This window comes from Tamandua tetradactyla, chromosome 12 (assembly GCF_023851605.1).
Source record: "Tamandua tetradactyla isolate mTamTet1 chromosome 12, mTamTet1.pri, whole genome shotgun sequence".
In the NCBI taxonomy this organism is placed as follows: domain Eukaryota; kingdom Metazoa; phylum Chordata; class Mammalia; order Pilosa; family Myrmecophagidae; genus Tamandua; species Tamandua tetradactyla.
Genome location: NC_135338.1, coordinates 78,488,744 through 78,507,945, shown reverse-complemented (window position 1 = coordinate 78,507,945; position 19,202 = coordinate 78,488,744). Strand labels below are relative to the sequence as shown.

General features: G+C 36.9%; 1 non-coding gene across 1 annotated transcript; it reads left to right on the top strand.

The window, feature by feature from the left end:
- Positions 1 to 14,425: 14,425 nt before the first annotated feature.
- LOC143652793 (small nucleolar RNA SNORD115) lies at positions 14,426 to 14,504 on the top strand. The gene has a single exon (XR_013160853.1). It is a non-coding gene; the product is annotated as a small nucleolar RNA SNORD115 (small nucleolar RNA).
- Positions 14,505 to 19,202: the final 4,698 nt, after the last annotated feature.

The following is a 19,202-nucleotide window of genomic DNA, read 5'->3' as shown; positions in this document are numbered from 1 at the left end:
AAAAGCAGATTTTATTACAAATGACTGTATGCAAGAATATGATATTGACTGGCTTGATGCATGAGGGGCTTATAAAAATTCAGAGTGGATGCCACCATAATAAGCATTATGTAGAGGCAGGCTGATAGCCAGTCACTGGGACTCCTGGCTGTGACTTCTGCTCTAATAGCCATGATTGACCATGATGTTTGTTGCCATCCAAGTTGCTACACTATGACAAGATCAGCAGCTCCTTCTGCACAACTATGGAATGTCAGCTGAAGTTGCATCAGACTTGGCTCCCAAACTTCTTGAAGGTACCTACCTGCATCCATCAGCTCTTATCCTAAAGGACTCGAGAGATTCTAGTTTTCTACATCTATAAATGGGTTGTGTGTCCTTGACCTGTATATTATTCGTTGGCTGTATTGGCAGCTTATGATTAAGGAAACAAATAAATTACACTGCATATTCAAACTATCATTGTGTTGAAATCTGCTTTCAAGTGCTGAGCCTGCTTTCATTTCTGATCTGTGTTTGGCTGGTTGCGATGACTATGCTTACATACCAACTGGATTGCATGAAAATTTAGGAGACATACTTCTACATCCAGAAAACCTGTAAAATTCTCCATTTTGGGCTCCCTGACCAACGGTCTTAAAAATGATTAGTGAGAGGGTGCAAGGGTCGCTCAGTGATAGAATTCTCACCTGCCATGCAGGAGACCTGAGTTTGGTTCCTGGCCCATGTACTTCCCAAAACAAAGAAAGAAAGAAAAACAAACAAAAATTCAACAAATGGTGTTGCAATAACAGGATACTCACATGGAAGAAGAATGAAATATGACTCTCACCATACAACATAAAAAAAAATTTGTGGGCCATATTTGAAGACTGACCACTGCAGTCTATGAAATTACAGAAAGCAAGAACAGATGCTCATGAGAAATGGTTCTTATTTTGCTCAGTATCCTGCTCGTGTTCTCCTAAGTGAAGACTGCTGTGGAGGAGCAATCTACGTGTTTTTGTCCCTGGGGTGGTTGTACCAGTTGTGTGTCTTACACTGAAATAACTGAAACTCTTCTGCAGTTTAGAACAAGGTTTTCAGGATAAGGTCTCTGGAAAGCATATGCAAACAAAGGGACAATAAAGTTGAAGAAGGGCCCTAGGTGACATCATCAACATGGCAACATAAAAACTACTGAAAATCTCTCCCCAGAGATGTAATGTAAAAAAAAAAAGATGATTTTGAATTGTTCAGAACTCTAGAGGAAGATATAGACTGGAGAAGGACCCCACAAATGCCAAACCATAGAAAGAGAAAAATATGAGGTAGGAGACTTTCATCCTGGAATGGTCTGCCCTCTCCTGATCTCCTCACTCAGTCTCACACAGCTCAGGAAGGGCATAGGAACAGCAGCTGGGAACCCGTTCACTGTGGACACAGAATATAAATTCTGTCACAGCAATGAGACAGACCCCCACTGTGTGGAGATCTGGGGGACAGAGGAGGACATCTCAAGACTCAAGTCAGTGAAGGACAGAGTCTGAGAAAATGTGGACAGAGACTGAGTTGCTAGCCCTGGGCCTGAAAGCCCTTCCCCGATCCCTAAGGTAAAGGGCAGTAGGCAGCTTGATCCTTGACTGGATTTCAGCAAAAAAAAAAAAAAAAGAAAAAACTGGGACAGCTGCCACAAGTAAGGTGGGGGATATAGCCCCACACTGAGCCAGATTTTGGCCAGCAAAGTGAGGACATAAGAACCCTGATGTTCCAGCCCCACCCAGTCAAACACTATTGGCTTACTAAGGCAAACAGCTTCTGAAAAGGATCTGAAAAGGATCAAGTTATGGAACAATGGCATCTTCTGGACAAACCAGAAAGTGCAATGGAATTAAAGGGCTTTGCAAAGACTTCCAAGAACATATTTCAGCTGGTCTAGACCTCCTGAATGGGAACGCACCTCTGTTTTGGCTGAGAAGTAGGAAATAACCCACCTGTTAAAACAGTGCCCTTAAACATACCCAGGTCCTGATGGTTGGCAAAAACATAACAACAGGGCGGGCCACGGTGGCTCAGCAGGTAAGACTGCTTGCCTGCCATGTCCGAGGACCTGGGTTCGATTCCCGGTGCCTGCCCATGTAAATAAAACATAACAGCAGACTTGTTTTACCCACAAAGACCTTGCTGTGGTACCCAATGCCTTCTCCCCACCCCTAAAGTAGGCCACTGTGGATGTCTGGTTTGGGGGGAGGCTGGAAGATAGAACCAGTCTGATAACTGGATGATGAGAGAGATAAACAGATAGCAAACAAAGCCAACCAACAAGAAAATGCTAGGCAATGAGAAAAAATGAGCTCCAGGATAACTTAAGCAAGAAAATCAGATACCTTGACACCAACAAAAAGTCATGACTTATACTGGGAAGCACAAAGATATAGCCCAAACAAAGAAACAAACCAACACCTCAACTGAGCTACGGAGTTGAAACAACTAATTAAAGATGCTCAAAAAACAAATCTTCTAAATCAATTCAATGAATTGAAGGAAAATGCGGAAAAATAGATGAAGGATATAAAGGAGACACAGGGTGTCCATACAGAGGAACTTGGAAGATTGAAATAACAAATGGCAGAATTTATGGGAATTAAGAACACAATAGAAGAGAGGGAAAAACAGTGGAGGAGGGCAGACTGTACAGCAGTTAGGTAGGGCATGACATGCAGCCTTGGACACCTCAGCTGCAAACTATAGGTGAGCTCCCCACAAGTGGGTAGCCTAGTGCAGTGCTCCAGTAAGGCATGCATCCAACAGTGGTGGAGTGGGAGCAGGAGCGAGAGCAGGAGTGCCCTCCCCAGGCTCTTGATGTGGTTCAGGCTGCGCTCCCTGAAAAGTTCAAATGCTGAATCCTCTGTGTGGAGCAGTCCCGGCCTAGATCACAGTTGGCCTCTTTCCTGAATCCAGTCCTGTTTATGTCTGAAATTGTGTTGATTCTTCTCTTCCTAGAGAGCACTAGAGATGGGCAGGAAGGTAATGTATGTAGACATGTGTGATGCCAGGCTCTGAGATAAGCACTTTTCTAATGCTTTTAAAAGTCTTGCAATACAAATTCAGGTGTTGAGGAAATTGGAAGTTGCAGTGAGGCTGGAAAGAAACCTGTGGGAACTTGAACTGACTATAGCTATGTCAGCCTGTTATGATGCCGTCTCATACCAACCTGGCTACTGGAATCCCCAGAAGTAAAGTGAAATGCTAAAAGCTCTCTAGCTCAGACAATGGCTACAGTGGCCTTCACTTTAAGAAAAGCCTTCTTAAAATTCCTTATAAGGCACCTGCCCCCATGCTGTTTTTGATAGGCACCTGTCTCATTATCATAGGCTCCCCCCCTGCTGGCTGGCTATATCACAAAAGGAGGTGGAGCAGGGTGGGGGGCAGACTGGACCATTTCCACCCTGATCACTGACATCCTAGTGTTCCAGACAGATTTTTACTACTGCACATCACATACAATGCATTCAAAGCCTACTAGATTATTCCTATGATGACATTCCAGACTTTGATGACTAGCACCGAGCTCAACCCAGAGAATAGTCACAGGTGGAACTAGCCTAGCTTTAAAACAATGGGAAGAAACTAAGGCTAAGGGCTAAGGAACTCTGCAGTGTTCAGATGTTTAACAAAACTCTGGCCAGATTTTATGGGTCCATCCCAAAGATGTTAACTGATTTTAAGATTAGCTAACCAGAGCATACTTTATTTTTCATCTCCTGGCCTTGGCAAAAGCTCCTGATGAGTTTTGCCACTTTAATTATGTCATGGAAGAATAGCAATGTAAATTGCATAGGGAAAGGGGAAGTTATTCTGTGGTGGAAAGTGTTACTACCACCACCATTTTTACAGTTGAGTGTTTCTTTTAAATAGTCCTCATGGTCAAATTGTTCTTTTGACAAATTGAAAAATGCAGTATGTATAATTACTTACTACTGAGTAATTTAGTTTGAAAATGTCTAAATTACTTATCTCTTACACTTATCTCTGACTATGTATTCTAGGAAAGACCTTGATAAAATCAAATATTAATGTTGGTGTTTCTGCAGTCTATTTACTTAATTCCTTTTTGACAGCAACCAGGAAATTTTACAATCTTGGAGCAGGTTTTCAAAATGTAAATATTTTCTACTTCTGCCAGTCCTTGGCCAGTTCTGATAAGGTTCACCGAAAGGTGGCCAGCATATGATTTGGGTCATTCTGTCCTTTGTAGACCAAGATGTTCTTTATATCATGCCTTTAATGATTGGATTTTTGGTTGTTTCATAATGAAAAAATGTAGGTAAGTGGTTACTTCTAGTTTTACAAACCCATTGTTAGCACCTTGATTTATTATGGCCTTCTCCTGAAGATCAAAAGACTGGGTCTAGATCACTAGAGGACTAGACCAGTGTTCTGGTTTGAAGGTATTATGTGCCCCAGAAAAGCAATGTCCTTTAATTCTCATTCGACATTGCTGGGTGGTATCTTTTTTATTGTTTCCATGAAGATGTGACACATCCAATTGTAGTGGGTGACTTCTGGTTAGATAGTTTCCATGGAGGTGTATCTCCACCCACTCAAAGTGGGTTGCTTACTGGAGTCCTTTAAGAGAGAACCATTTTGGAAAAAGCTGGAGAGCCACCAGAACTGATGGAGCCAACAGAATGGACAAAACCTTGGGAAAGCCATTGAAGAAGCCTGGAGAGAAAACTAGCAGACCTTGCCATGTGCCTTCCCAGCTGAGAGAGAAACTCTGAATGTCATTGGTCTTCTTGAAACAAGGTGTCATTCCCTGGATGCCTTAAATTGAACATTTTTATAACCTTGCCTTATCTTGGACATTTTCATGGCCTTAGAACTGTAAACTTGCAACTTAATAAATTCCCCCTTTAAAAAAAGCCATTCCATGTCTGGTATATTGCATTCTGGGAACTTATTCACTAGAACAGATTCGATACTAGAGAGGTAGGGTGCTGCTGTGGTTTGCAAATACCAAACACATTGGAATGGCTTTTTAAATGGATAAATGGAAGATTCTGGAGGAGTTGTGAGAAGCTTGATAGAGAAGACCTAGAATACTTTGAAGGGACTGTTGGTAGATATCTGGACTCTGGAGATACCTCTGATAAGGCCCTAGATGAAATGGTGAATGTGTCATTGAAAACTGGAAGGAAGGTATTCTTTGTAGATGGAAATCAGAATTTGAGAGGAATGAGCTTGGATATTTAGCCAAAGAAATTTCCAAGCTAAATGTGGAAAATGCAGTCTGACTTTTATCTTCAGCTTATAGAAAAATGTGAGAGGAAAGAGATAAGCTGAGAACTGAACTCTTGAGTACAAAGAAACCAGAAGTTGATGGCCTGGAAAATTTTGGGCTTCCAGAAATGGATACCCCAGAGAATGGTGCCCCATGTGAGGATTTAATCAAATGTGGAACCAGTCAGCCATTTCAGAAAAGGCCAGGATTGCAGATGGAGTCTTCTAGGAAGGATTTGTGGAAGGCCCTTTTGTCTGATGGGCATGATCCCAGGCTATTGCATAGGAAACCAACAAGAGTGTTGTGGGATCTGTATAAATGGAACCACTGCCAGTCTGGACAAAAATGGGACAGAAAAGGCTCAAATTGAAGGAAAAATAACTTCAGAGGCTGAAGTATGGACGCTAAGGTCTGAAGTCAAACCACAGGCCAGGAAAGCAGACCCACCCAAGTACTTAGATATATAAGATTACCTAAAGGCAGAGGTTGGACCTTCTGCTTTGATGTTCAAGAAGAGTTGTACCCCAGGCCTTAGAAAGGGCAGAGCATATTTCTTGGGGATTGGGGACAGCCTGGCTACCACCACATTGCTCTGGAGGGGTTGAGCATGTGCCTCAGAGGTGGCAGAGAGCCTAGGTATGGCCCTGATGCTTGGAGAGAAAAAAAGATCTTCCCAATGTCCCCCAAGGTGGCATTCAGAGAGAGGTGGGCCACTGCCCAGGCCCTTGGAAAAGGGCAGGACTGCTGCTTTCTAAAGCCCTAAAGGTAAATGACTCTCAGACTTTGAAATTCAGTGGAGTTTTCCTGTAGGTTTTTGAGACTGCTTAGATCTGGTAGCCTCTGTGTTCCTTTCAGTTTCTCCCTATGGAAGCAGGTATCTTATGACTGTCTCTCCTTTGTATACTGGCAGCAGATAATTTGTTCTAAGTTTTACAGGTCCAGAACCAGAGGATAACTTTGCCTTAGGACAGGCTATGCCTGTAGCTGACTTTGATGAGATTTTGTACTGTTTCTGATTTAGTATTGTATTTGCATTGTTACTGAAATGGATTAAGGCTTTGCGATATTGTTAATGAATGAATGAATGTATTCATTTGGAAAGAACATGTCTTTTCAGGGTCCAAAGGGTGGAATGTGCTAGTTTGAAGTTGTATGTACCCCAGAAAAGCCATGTCCTTTAATCCTCATTCACCATTTCTTGGTGGTATCATTTTTACTGTTTCCATGAAGATGTGACACACTCAATTTTGGTGGGTGGCTTTTGATTAGACAGTTTCCATGGAGGCGTGTCTCCATCCATTCAAGTTGGGGTTGCTTGTTGGAGCCTTTTAAGATGGAACCATTTTGGAAAAACCTGGAGAGCCACCAGAGCTGACAGAGCCAATAGAATAGACAGAACCCCAGGCAAGCCATTGAAGAAGCCTGGAGAGAAAGCTAGCAGAAATCACCATGTGTCTTCTCAGCTGAGAGAGAAACCTTGAATGTCATTGGCCTTCTTGAACCAAGGTATCTTTTTCTGGCTTCCTTAGATTGGACAATTTTATAGCCTTGCTTTAATTTGGACATTTTTCATGGCCTCAGACCTGCAAATTTGCAACTTAATAAGTTCTCTTTTTTAAAAAGCCATTCTATTTCTGGCATATTGCATTCCAGCATTTTACTAGCTAGAACAACTGGCTTAGTGTGATTCTAGTTTCCTGGCTCGAAAAAAAAGTGACTTTATTCAAGAGGAATTAAAATGGCAAAATGCAACACACACACAATGGAGACATACAACAGCAGATTTGAAGAGGAAGAAGAAAGGATTAGTGAACTAGAAGACAGAACATCTGATATCCTACATACCAAGGAACAGATAGAAAAGATTAGAAAATTTTGAGCAGGGTTTCAGGGATCTGAAAGGCAACATGAGGCACATGAATATATATATTATGGGTGTCAGAGAAGGAGAAGAAAAAGGCAAGGGACAGAAAGAATAATGGAGGAAATAATCCACTTACTCATCAAATTGTTGAATGTCAATGAGAAAGAGAGAATTCTGAAAGTAGCAAGAGAAAAGAAATCCATCACATGTAAGGGAAGCTCAATAAGACTAAATGTGGATCTCTCAGCAGAAAACATGGAGGTGAGGTGGCAGTGGTATGATATATTTAAGATTCTGAAAAAGAAAATCTGCCAACCAAGAATTATATATCTGGAAAAACTGTCTTTCAAAAATAAGGGATAGTTTATATTCTCATAGAAACAGACAATGAAAGAATTTAAAAACAAAAGACCTACTCCACAAGAAATACTAAAGGGAGTGCTACAGACTGATAGGAAAAGACTGGAGAGAGATGTTTACCAAAAAAGTGTTGAAATGAAGATGAGTAGAATGGATAACTAATTGGGTAAAAAAAGAGAAAAAATAAAATATAACAGACAAAATCTAAAGCAATGGTTGAAGAAAGGACTGCCTTCACAACAATAACATTAAATGTTAATGGATTAAACTCCCCAATCAAATGAAAATTCCCAGGATGGGTTAAAAAAAACAGGATCTATTTATATGCTGTCTACAAGAGACTCACTTTAGACCCAAGAACAAAACAGGTTGAAAGTGAAAGGTTGGAAAAATATTTCATGCAAACAATAAGTGTGGACAGCTATACTAATATCAGACAAATTAGACTTCAAATGTAAAACAGTTGAAAAAGAAAAAGAGGACATGATACATTAATAAAAGGAACTATTGATCAAGAAAATAACAATCATAGCTCTCTATGTACTGAGTGAGAGTGATCCAAAATACGAGGCAAATACTGACACACTGAAGGGAGATGTAGATACCTCTATAATAATAGCTGGAGACTTCAATACACCACTCTCATCAATGGATAGAGTATCTAGACAGAGGATCAGTAAGGAAATAGAAATTTTGAATAATATGATAAATGAACTAGACTTAGACATTTATCAGATCATTGCACTCAACAACAGCAGGACATACATTTTTCTCAAGTGCTCATGTGGCATTCTCCAGGATAAACCACATGTTGGGTCACAAAGAAAATCAAATACATTTTAAAAGATTGAAATTATGCAAAACACTTTCTTGGATCATAATGGAATGAAGATGGAAATCAGTAACAGGTATAAGGCTGGAAAATTCTCAAATATGTGGAGGCTAAACAACACACACTTAAACAACCAATGGGTCAAGAGAGAAATTACAAGATAAATCTGTAAATATCTTGAGGCAAATGAAAACGAGAACACAGCATGTCAAAATTTATGGAATACAGCAAAGGAAGTGCTGAGAGGGAAATTTATTCCCTAAACATCTGTATTCAAAAAGAAGAAAGATAAAAATTGAGGAATTAACTGCTCACCTGGAGGAACTAAGAAAGAAGAGCAAACTGACCCCAGAGCAAGCAGAAGGAATGAAATAACAAAGGTTAGCACAAAATAAATGAAATTGAGAGCATGAAGACAGTAGAATCAACAAAACCAGAAGCTGGTTCTTTAAAAAAAAATGAATAAAGTCAATGGACCCTTAGCCAGGCTGACAAAGGGGAAAAACAGAGAGGATTCAAATAAATAAAATAAAGTAATTAGAGGGGATACATAACTACTGATGCCTCAGAAATAAAGGAGATAATTAGAGACACTACTATATGCTAACAAACTAGATAACTTAGATTAAATGGACAATTTTCTAGAAAAGCTTGAACAACCAACATTGACTCAAGAAGAAATAGAAGACCTCAACAAACAAATCACAAGCAGAGATTGAATTAGTCATCAAGAAGCTCCCTCCAAAGAAAAGTCCAGGGCAAGATGGCTCTCACGTGTAAATTCTACCAAGCACTCAAGAAAAATTACTACCAATCCTGCTGAAACTCTTCAAAAAAATTGAAGAGGAAGGAAAGCTACCTAACTCATTCTATGAACCAAACATCACCTTAATACCAAAGCAAGACAAAGTTACTACAATAAAAGAAAATCACAGGCCAATCTCTTCAGTGAATATTGATGAAAAAATACTCTACAAAATATTCGCAAATCAAATCCGGCAGCACATTAAAAGGATTATACACCATGACCAAGTGGGATTTATTTCAGGTATACAAGTCTGGTTCAACACAAGAAAATCAATTAATGTAATACATCACATCAATAAACTAAACAGGAAAAACACATGAACATCTCAGGTTGATTGATACAGAAAAGGCATTTGACAAAGTTCAACTTATTTTCTTAAAGAAAACACTTCAAAGGATCAGAATAGAAGGAAACTTCTTCAGCATGATAAAGGTAATTTATAAAAAAAAAAACACAGCTAACAATCTTTGATGAGGGAAGTCTGAAAGCATTACCTCTAAGATCAAGAACATGACAAGAATGCCCATTGTCACCATTGTTATTCAACATTGTGCTGGAAGTCCTAGCTAGAGCAAATAGGTGAGAGAAAGAAATAAAAGTCATCCAAATTGGAAAGGAATAAGCAAAACATTCACTGTTTGCAGATGACATGATCCTAAATGTAAAAAATCCAAAAAAAAAAAAAAATCCACAGAAAAGTTACTAGAGATAATGAACAAGTACAGCAAAGTGGCAAAATACAAGACCAACACGCAAAAATCATTAGTGACTTTATATACCAGCAATGAGCAATCTGAAGAGGAAATCAAGAAAAAATTACATTTTTTCCAAATATTGGGAGACAGTATTTGGAAACCACATATCAGATAAGGGTTTAACATCCAGAATATATAAAGAGATACTACAATGCTACAACCAAAGACAACCCAATTAAAAAATAGGCCAAAGACATGGATAGACACTTTTCCAAAGAGGAAATACAAATGACTCAAAAAACATATGAAAAGTTCCTCAACTTCACTAGCCATTAGGGAAATATAAATCAAAACCATACTGAAAAGGAGATGGTGGAGTTATATAGAGAAGGTAGTATTTAACAAATGAGTAGGATTGCTGAATCATTATATTGACATTTCTTTTAGTTTCCAGTGTCTTGGTGCAGCTAGTAATAAAAACTTAAAATTATGGAATTGTAACCCATACCGAATTCTGAAATCTCTTCTACAGCTAATTGTTGTGGTGCACTTTTATATTTATTGCTTTTTTTGTATATATATATCATTTTTCACACAAAAAAGGAAAAGTTGATTGTGATGATGAATGCAGACCTATATGATGATATTGACTGTACACTTTGAATGATATATGGTATGTGAATATATAATATATATATCAATAAATTGCATTAAAATAAAAAACACACTGAAATTTCATCTCACACCTACTACAATAGCATTTACAAAAAGAACTAGAAAACTACAAGTGCTGGAGAGGAGGTGGTGAAATAGGTACACACACTCACTGTTGGTAGGAATGTAGCTTTCTGTAACCACTCTGGAAGGTAGTTTGACATATTTCCAGGAATCTAAGTATAGAATTGCTGTATGATCCAGCAATCCCATTAATAGGTATATATTTGCAGGAACTGAAAGCAGGGATATGAATGGACACTTACACACCAGTGTTTATCATGGCATTATTCATGATGGCCAAGAGATGTAAACAGCCTAACGTTCATCAGTAAATGAATGCATAAACAAATTGTGATATATTCATATGATACAATATTACAAAGCTGTAAGAAAATAAAGTTACGAAGCATGCAACAATGTGGATGAACCTTGAGGACATTGAGTAAAATAAGACAGAAACAAAAAGGCAAATACTATATAGTCTCACTAATATGAGCTAAATATAATGAGCAAAAATTCTGAGAGGTAAAATTAAGAACACAGGTTATTAGGAGATAGAAAATGGGTAGTTTGGACACTTGATGCTGAGCAATACAGAACTTTTAACAAAATTGATTTTTAAAATCCAGAAATGGATAGCACAATACTATGTGATGATTGCACAATATTGCAAGCATAATGAACAAAATTTAAGGTAAGTTTGGTTGGAAAAGGAAAGGTAATGTCATGTATGATACCAGAAGGAAAGATAGAGGATAAAAATTGGGACTGCATAACATAGCAAAACCTACAATGGAAAATGATGGTGATTAAATGTATAAATATAATAATTTTTTTAATTGAGAGAGAACAATTGAATATCACTATTGTAAGGTGTTAAAAAGGGGATGTTAAGTGGAAAAAATATCCAGTTAATGCAAACTAGGGTCTATGGTTATCAGTAACATCATAGTGTTCTTTCATTAATTGTGACAAAGACAATATGTGAAAGCTAAATGTCTTTAAGAGCAGAATATAATGGAGAAATATGATATTCTTGTTGCTCTTTCTCTTTTTCTTTGTTTTCTCTCTTTCATTATTTGTGGAAGAAAAGGAAATGTTCTCATATAGATTGAGGTAGCGAATGAATAACTATGTGGCTATAATGGGAACCTTTGATTGTACTCTAAGGATGGATTTCATGGTGTATGAATAAAACTGTTAAAAAAATAAACAGAATGGGGGGTGCAAGGGTAGTGCAGTGGCACAATTCTCACCTGCCATGTGGGAGACCTGGGTTTAATTCCCAATCCATGCATTTCCCAAAAACAAACAATGAAAAAACCAACCAAACAAACAACAAAAATTCAACAAATGGTGCTGCAATAATGGGATACTCACATGGAAAAGAATGAAATATGACCCCTGCCATACAGCATACAAAAAATAAAAAAATTAAAATTAAAAAAATAAACAGAAGGATACTAGTGCTAGAGAAAATGTGAAGAGAAAGATATACTTATTCGCTGCTTTCAGTGAAGTAGACTGGCAAAGACCCTCCGGAGGGCAGTGTGGTGCTCCCATAGGAAATTAAGTATAGGGTTGCCACATGATCCTGCAACTAAGAAGTTGGTAGACAAAAACTTGGAAGAACTGAAAGCAGGGACACAAATAGGCATTTGTAGACTGGTGTTTATGGTGGCATTATTCATAATTTGCAATAAATAGAGGTGGCCTAAAAGCGCATTGACTGATGAACAGAAGGACAAAATGTGGTATATATGTATAATGGATTATTGAGCAGCTGCATGAAGGAATGAAGTTGTGTGGCACGCAACGAGGTGAATGAACCTTGAATACATTATGTTGAATGAAATAAGGCAGAAACAAATGTACAAATAATATGCGGTCTCACTAATATAAGCTAACTATAATGAATAAACCCTGAAAATTAGAAAGAAGTGTATAGGTTAACAGGGATAGAAAGTGGCAGAGATTGGACAATCGATGATTAAGGAATACAGAATGTTCAAATAAGGTTCATTGTAAAGGTTCCTAGATTGTAAGCTCTTATAGCAGTCACATCTATTCCTGAATTTTAATAGTTATTTCTAAATTCATAGATGTTGTGCTCTTTTTGTATAGCCTGGCATTTCCCTGGAACATTGGGTATCAGTGTGACACCTGAGACTCAGAGTTTGGCAGCTCTGTAAGTCAGCATTACTCCATACAGCAACTTTGTTAAGGAGGCTGAAAAAAGAGATAAGACTCCAATTAGAGATATGAATGAAATGGACCTGGTTAGGACTAAGGCAAATCAGGATACAGAGTAAAGGATGATATTGTCTGTGTTTTAAAAATCTCAACTTCTATGCAAGACTAAACAAATAGATGCTTATTTGATCCAAATTTAAATTTTCTGTAGCACACTATCTAATTTAACTTGTCTTGTCAGTTTATTTAAACAACCTAATTACATGGAACCTAGATTTAGTAATGAGATATTATTATTTTTTACAGTTTAATGTAATACCTGGATAAATTCCAGAGTATTTTAGGCAGAAAATAAAAATGTATTTGCAAAGTCACCTTGAGGGACTGGGGAAAAAGGTGGGACTATAAACTTCCTCACTTAGGGAATTCCTGATATTCTCTTAGGAATTAGGGACTCCTAATTTAATAAGTCAAGCCATTGATCTTGAAGCCTGCTCTTATGAAACTTATTTCTTGTATTTCTGCAATTATTAAGCTAGGCCTGCATGTAATTATGCCTAAGAGTTATGCCCAGAGAGCTTCTTTTCAAATAAAACCATTCACTCCCTCCCTACATAGGTCATGACTCCCAGGGGTGTAATATACTGGCAGTGTGAGACAAGACTCCCAGGATGAGCCTGGCCAGGGAATCATGGGATTGAGAATGCCTTATTGACCAAAAGGGGGAAAATAAATGGAACAAAATAAAGTTTCAGTGGTCAAGGCATTTCAAATAGCATCAAGAGTTCATTCTGAAAGTTACTCTAATGCAAGCTTTAGCCAGATATTTCAAACAACCACAGTATGCCATACCACAACCAACAGTATTCCTGAAAACCTTAAGGAGTGTTATGCACTCTATCTAAGTCTCTATAAAAGTTTATTTAGCAAATTTATTATTTCAGAAGTTTAAGGCCTCCACATTGATCCTAGGCCAGATAAGTTGTGAAACCCAGAAGTACCAGTCTCTCCAAGGACATTAACCAGTTTCAGTCCTCCGCCCTAGAAGGTCAGCACACCTTTCCAACATGAGAAGTTAAAATCACCATTGTCCAGATATCCCTGAAGATTGAGAGAAAGACCAAATGAGAGTGAGGAGATGTAACTGATAAATTAGGCTTTAATAAATGATTGTGACTACTGACTCATTATATAGATATTTCTTTTTAGTTTCTAGTGTTTTAGAATAACCAGAAGGAAATATCTGAAGTTGTTGAACTGTAATCGGTCGACCAGATCTTTGAAAATGATTGTATAACTATAATGCAAAAAAAAGAAAGTCAGTTGTCCATGTTTGTATGAATCTACTTGTGGATGTTTTGCTTTGTTCCACTGATACATGTATCTATCTATGTCAATACTACACTGTTTTAATTAACCTACACCTAAAATTGGGTAGACCGCAATACTATTGGTCAGTAAGAGGGAGGTACAAGAGGTATAGGATTTTGGGGTTTTCGTCCTTCTTTCAATTTTTCTTCCTGGAGTAATGCAAATTTTCTAAAAATGATCATGGGGATGAATATACAACTATGTGATTATACTGTGAACCACTGATTGTATACTGTGGATGGATTGTATGGTGTGTGAATACATCTCAGTAAAATTACACTGGAAAAGAACATTCACCTAAAAAAAAAAAGAGCCATATATTGAGTCAATGATGAGAACTTATCTTGTTAAAGTTAGATAATGACATAATAATCATGTTAAATAGGCTTATTTTGAGGTTCTGTCCTAGAGGAGAGTCCTCATACAGGAATTTGTGATCATTGCAGATTATATGGGATTGAGAATAGAAAATATTGAGGGAAAATTTGGTTTATATATATATTATGGAAGGAATTTATATATTTTATGGAAGGAACAAATTGCAGTTCTTGATGCCTAACTTCAGTGGTCTATTTTTTCTAGGAATTTAACCTACTCAGGGTTCACTTCATGGCTCTTTTTCCCCTGAGTCTTTGAGAGGGCTGAGGAAGAATTCGGTATTCATAATGGTAGGTTATTTGGGCTCCTTCTGGCTCAATGATGCTCTTACATACAGAAAGAACTTTGGAATATGATAGAAAATGTAAGATTCATGGGGGTCCTTTTTCAAAAAACATGCCAATTTATAAATAGATCAGTAAAGAGATTGCTGAATTTCAGTCCCTAATTTTTTTTTTAATTTTCTATGTTCAGAAAACTTTCCAACCTTGATTAGATTTTTAGCTAGGTATTTGATTCTTTTAGTTCCTATTGTAAATGGATTTTTTCTTGATTTCTCACTCTGAGTGTTCATTTCTTGTGTATATAAGCATTTTGATGTTTCAGTGTTGAATTTGTTCCCTGCCACTTTGCTAGATTCATTTATTTGTTCTGATCTTTGTCATGGATTTTTCAGGATTTTCTGTATGTAAGATCATGAATCAGCAAATAGGGAAAGGTTTGCATCTTACTTTCTATTTTGGATGCCATTTATTTCTTTTTCTCACCTAATTTATCTGGCTAGAACTTCCAGTACAATATTAAATAACAGTAGGCCTCTTTGCCTTACTCCTAATCTTAGAGGGAAAGCTTTCAGTTTTCATCATTAAGTAGAGTGTTAGCTGTGGGCTTTTATATATGCACTTTTTCAAGTAGAGGAAGTTTTTCCTTCTATTCTTAGTATTCTAGGTCATTTCATTAGGAAGAGGTGCTGGATTTTGTTGAAATCTTTTTCTGCATTGATTGAGATGATAATATTAGTTTGTTCCCTTCATTTTGTTACATTAGTTGATTTTCTTGTGTTGAACCAAACTTACATACCAAGGAGAAATCCCATTTGTTCATCATGTCTAATTCTTTTAATATGGAGTTAGATTCTGTTTGCTGATACTTTGTTGAGAATTTTCACATCTATTTTCATAATAAATTTGTTCTGTAGTTTTCCTTTCCTTTGGTATCTTTATTTGGCTTTGGTAAGAGGGTATGTTGGCTTTGTAGAATGACTTAGGAGTATTCCCTCATCTTCAATATTTTGGAAGGGTTTTATCAGTTTTGGAGTTTAGTCTTCGTGGAATGTTTTCTAGAATTCCCCTGTGAAGTAATCTGGACCTGTGCCTTTTTTATGTTGGAAGTTTTTAATTACTGATTCAATCTCTTTACTAGTAATTGGTTTGTTGAGATCTTCTATTTCTTGTGTCCATATACATTGTGTGTTTCTAAAAATTTGACCATTTCATCTAGATTATCTAATTTACTGGCCTATGGTTGTCATAGTATCCTCTAATAGTCCTTTTTTATACCAGCAGATTCAGAATTGATATCCCTCTTTTCATTTCTGACTTTCACTATTTGTATCCTCTCTCTTCTTTTCTTTGTCAGTTTAGATAGAAGATTGTCAACTTTATTGATTTTTTCAAAAAAACTTTTAGCTTTACTAATGCTATTTTTTTTTTTTTTTACTTTTTGTTACATTTCTCTCCACTCTAATCTCTGATATTCCTTTCCATCCGCTTGATATGGGTTTAGTTTGCTTTTCTTTTCCTAGTTCTCTCAATTCCATGGTTAGATCTTTAATTTGAAGTATTTTTTTCTATTTTATTGTAAGCATTTAGAGCTATAAATTTCCCTCTCAGCAACTGCCTTCACAGCATCCCACATAAGTTTTGGTATTTGAATTTTCATTTTCATTCACATCAAAATATTTGCAATTTCACTTCTGATTTCCTCTTTAACTTATTTGTTGTTTAAGAGTATGTTGTTTAATTTCCACATGGTTGTGAATTTTCCATTTGTTCCTCTGTTATTGATTTCTAGTTCATTTGATTGTTGTCAGAGAGTATACATTTTATGATTTCAATACTTTTTACCATATTGAGACTTGTTTGTGACCTATCATATGGTCTATCCTGGGGGATGATCCCTGCCTACTGAGAAGAATGTGATCCTGTTTTTATTGTTTGAAGTGCTCTATAGATATCTATTAAGTCTAATTGATTTAGAATTCAAGTCTTGCATTTCCTTATTTTGACTAGATTTTTGATCCAATATTGAAAGTGCTATATTAAGGTCTCCTACTATTTCTCCCTTCAAATATGTCAGTATTTGCTTCATTTGGGGTTTCTTCTGTTATGTATATATATATATTAATAATTGTTACATCTTGTGTTGAATTGCCCCTTTATCAGTGTATAATGAGTGTCTTTGTCCCTCATAACTGTTTTTTACTCAAAGCCTTTTTAATCTGATTTTATTATAGCTAATACAACTCATATTTGTTTACTACTTGAATGTATATTTTTTCCTTCCTTTCACTTTCAACTTTATTTGTTATGTTCAAATTTAAGGTGAGTCTCTTGGAGCAGTATACAGTTCGGTAATGCTTTTATATCCACTCTGCCAATTTGTGCCTTTTGATTGGAGAGATTAAAGCATTTACATTTAAAGATACTACTGATAATGCAGGACTTTCTTCTGACCTTTAGCTATTTAGCCTTTCTACGCTTATACTTTTTATTGTCCCTCCATTCTTCTGATAATCTCTACTTGTATATTTGAAGAAGTATGTAGTTGATATTTTATGTTGTACCATATTGAATGTCAGCTCTTTTCTATCACCAATTTTTCTTTTGGTTATGATGGAGTTAAAATGTAACATCCTAAATATATAGCAATCATATGTGGTTTGATACCACTTAATTTCAATAGCATAAACATACACTTTTCTATACTGCTCTGTCCATTCATTTTCTTTTTATACTTGTTACAACTTATAGCTTAGTACATTGTATATTCAAAACCATAGATTTAGCATCACCTTTTATGCATTTGCATAAACTCTGGTACATAAGATGCATTTGCATAAAAGGAAGTGGGGTTACATACCAATTGATGCATCATAATCATACTGGTATTTATAATTATCCAAATGGTTATTTCACCACAGGTGTTTATTTCTTTGTGCCACTTTGAACCACTGTATTACATCCTTTCCCTTCAATCTGAAGAATGTCCTTTAGTATTGTTTGCATGGCAGGTCTATTGGTGATGAACTCCCTCAGCTTCTGCTCATCTGGGAATGTCTCAATCTCTGCCTCACCTCTAAAAGGAAGTCTCACTGTATATAAAATTCCTGGTCAGCAATTCTTTCCTTTCAGCACTTTAAGTATTTTAACTCACTGTCTTTGTCTCCATGGTTGCTGATTAACAATTGGTACTCAATCTAACTGGGACTCCACTGTATCTAACCTTCCATCTCCCTCCTACAGCCTTCAGAACCCTCTCCTGTCCCTTGCATTCAATAGCATGATCAATAAATGATGCAATGTATTTTTCTTTATGGTTACCCTGTTTGGTGTTCTCTAGGCCTCTTGGGTGTGCTCACTAATGTCCTTTGCCAAGCTTGGGAAATTTTCTGCCACCACTTCCCTGAACATTGTCCATGACACTTTCTCTCTTTCTTCACCTTCTGGGACTCCCAAAATGCACATATTGGTGTACTTGATAGTGTCTCAGAGGTGTCTTAGGCCATTTGTACTTTTATAATTCTTTTTTTCTTTCTGCTCTTCAGCCAGACTTATTTCGAGTGTATTTTCTTTGAGTTCAATGATTCTTTCTTCTGCCAGTTCCAATTTGTTCTTGAAACCCTCTGGGGAACTTTTCATTTAAGTTATCATGGACTTTAAATTCAGTAGTTCATTTTGGTTCCTTTTTAAAATGTATCTCTTTACTAAGATTCTCATATTTCTTCTATCTACAGGGCAAGTTCTGGGATGGAAAACAAGAGATGAGTGTTGATTCAGTCCTTCAGGATGCAACCTGACAGACTGCACCAAGGTATTGAAATGCAAGTATGTGCATAGGTGTAACTGTGCTCCCACCAGAACATGGCTAAGTGTCCACAATGGATGCACAGTCTGGGAGGGAGTGGGTGAAGGGCTCACAAGGGTGCCACAAGCTTCTCAGACCATTTTAAAGCATCAGTTTCTTGATTCAGCACTTACCTATTACAATAACCATCCAGTTGTTTCCATAGCTCTGAGGGAGATGACTCTGCCAGCTTCTTGTAGCTGTCCAAATATTTTTGAAGTTATGAAACACTATAATACCTTATACTGTCATTTTGGTCAATCATACAGGAAACCCTAACTTTGATATGAATTTGACATGATATTGAGTTAAGAAATTTTGGAACTCATACATTTTATATTCAGGGAAATTTTAACTAAAGACAATAAATTCAATATGTCCAAATTTTGACTCATCTCATTAAATGATTTTAATTATTTTGGGGTCAGTGATGAACTTTCATTCTGAAGGACCTGTAATGTGACAGAAAATGTGTAATTAGTAATATTCGACAGCATGAATCATGACAAAGGATGAATTAGTGAGTAAATTCTTAGAGGAATTTCAGCTGTTGTATATGATGACCCTACATTTCCCCCTTATAATGAAAGAGCCTT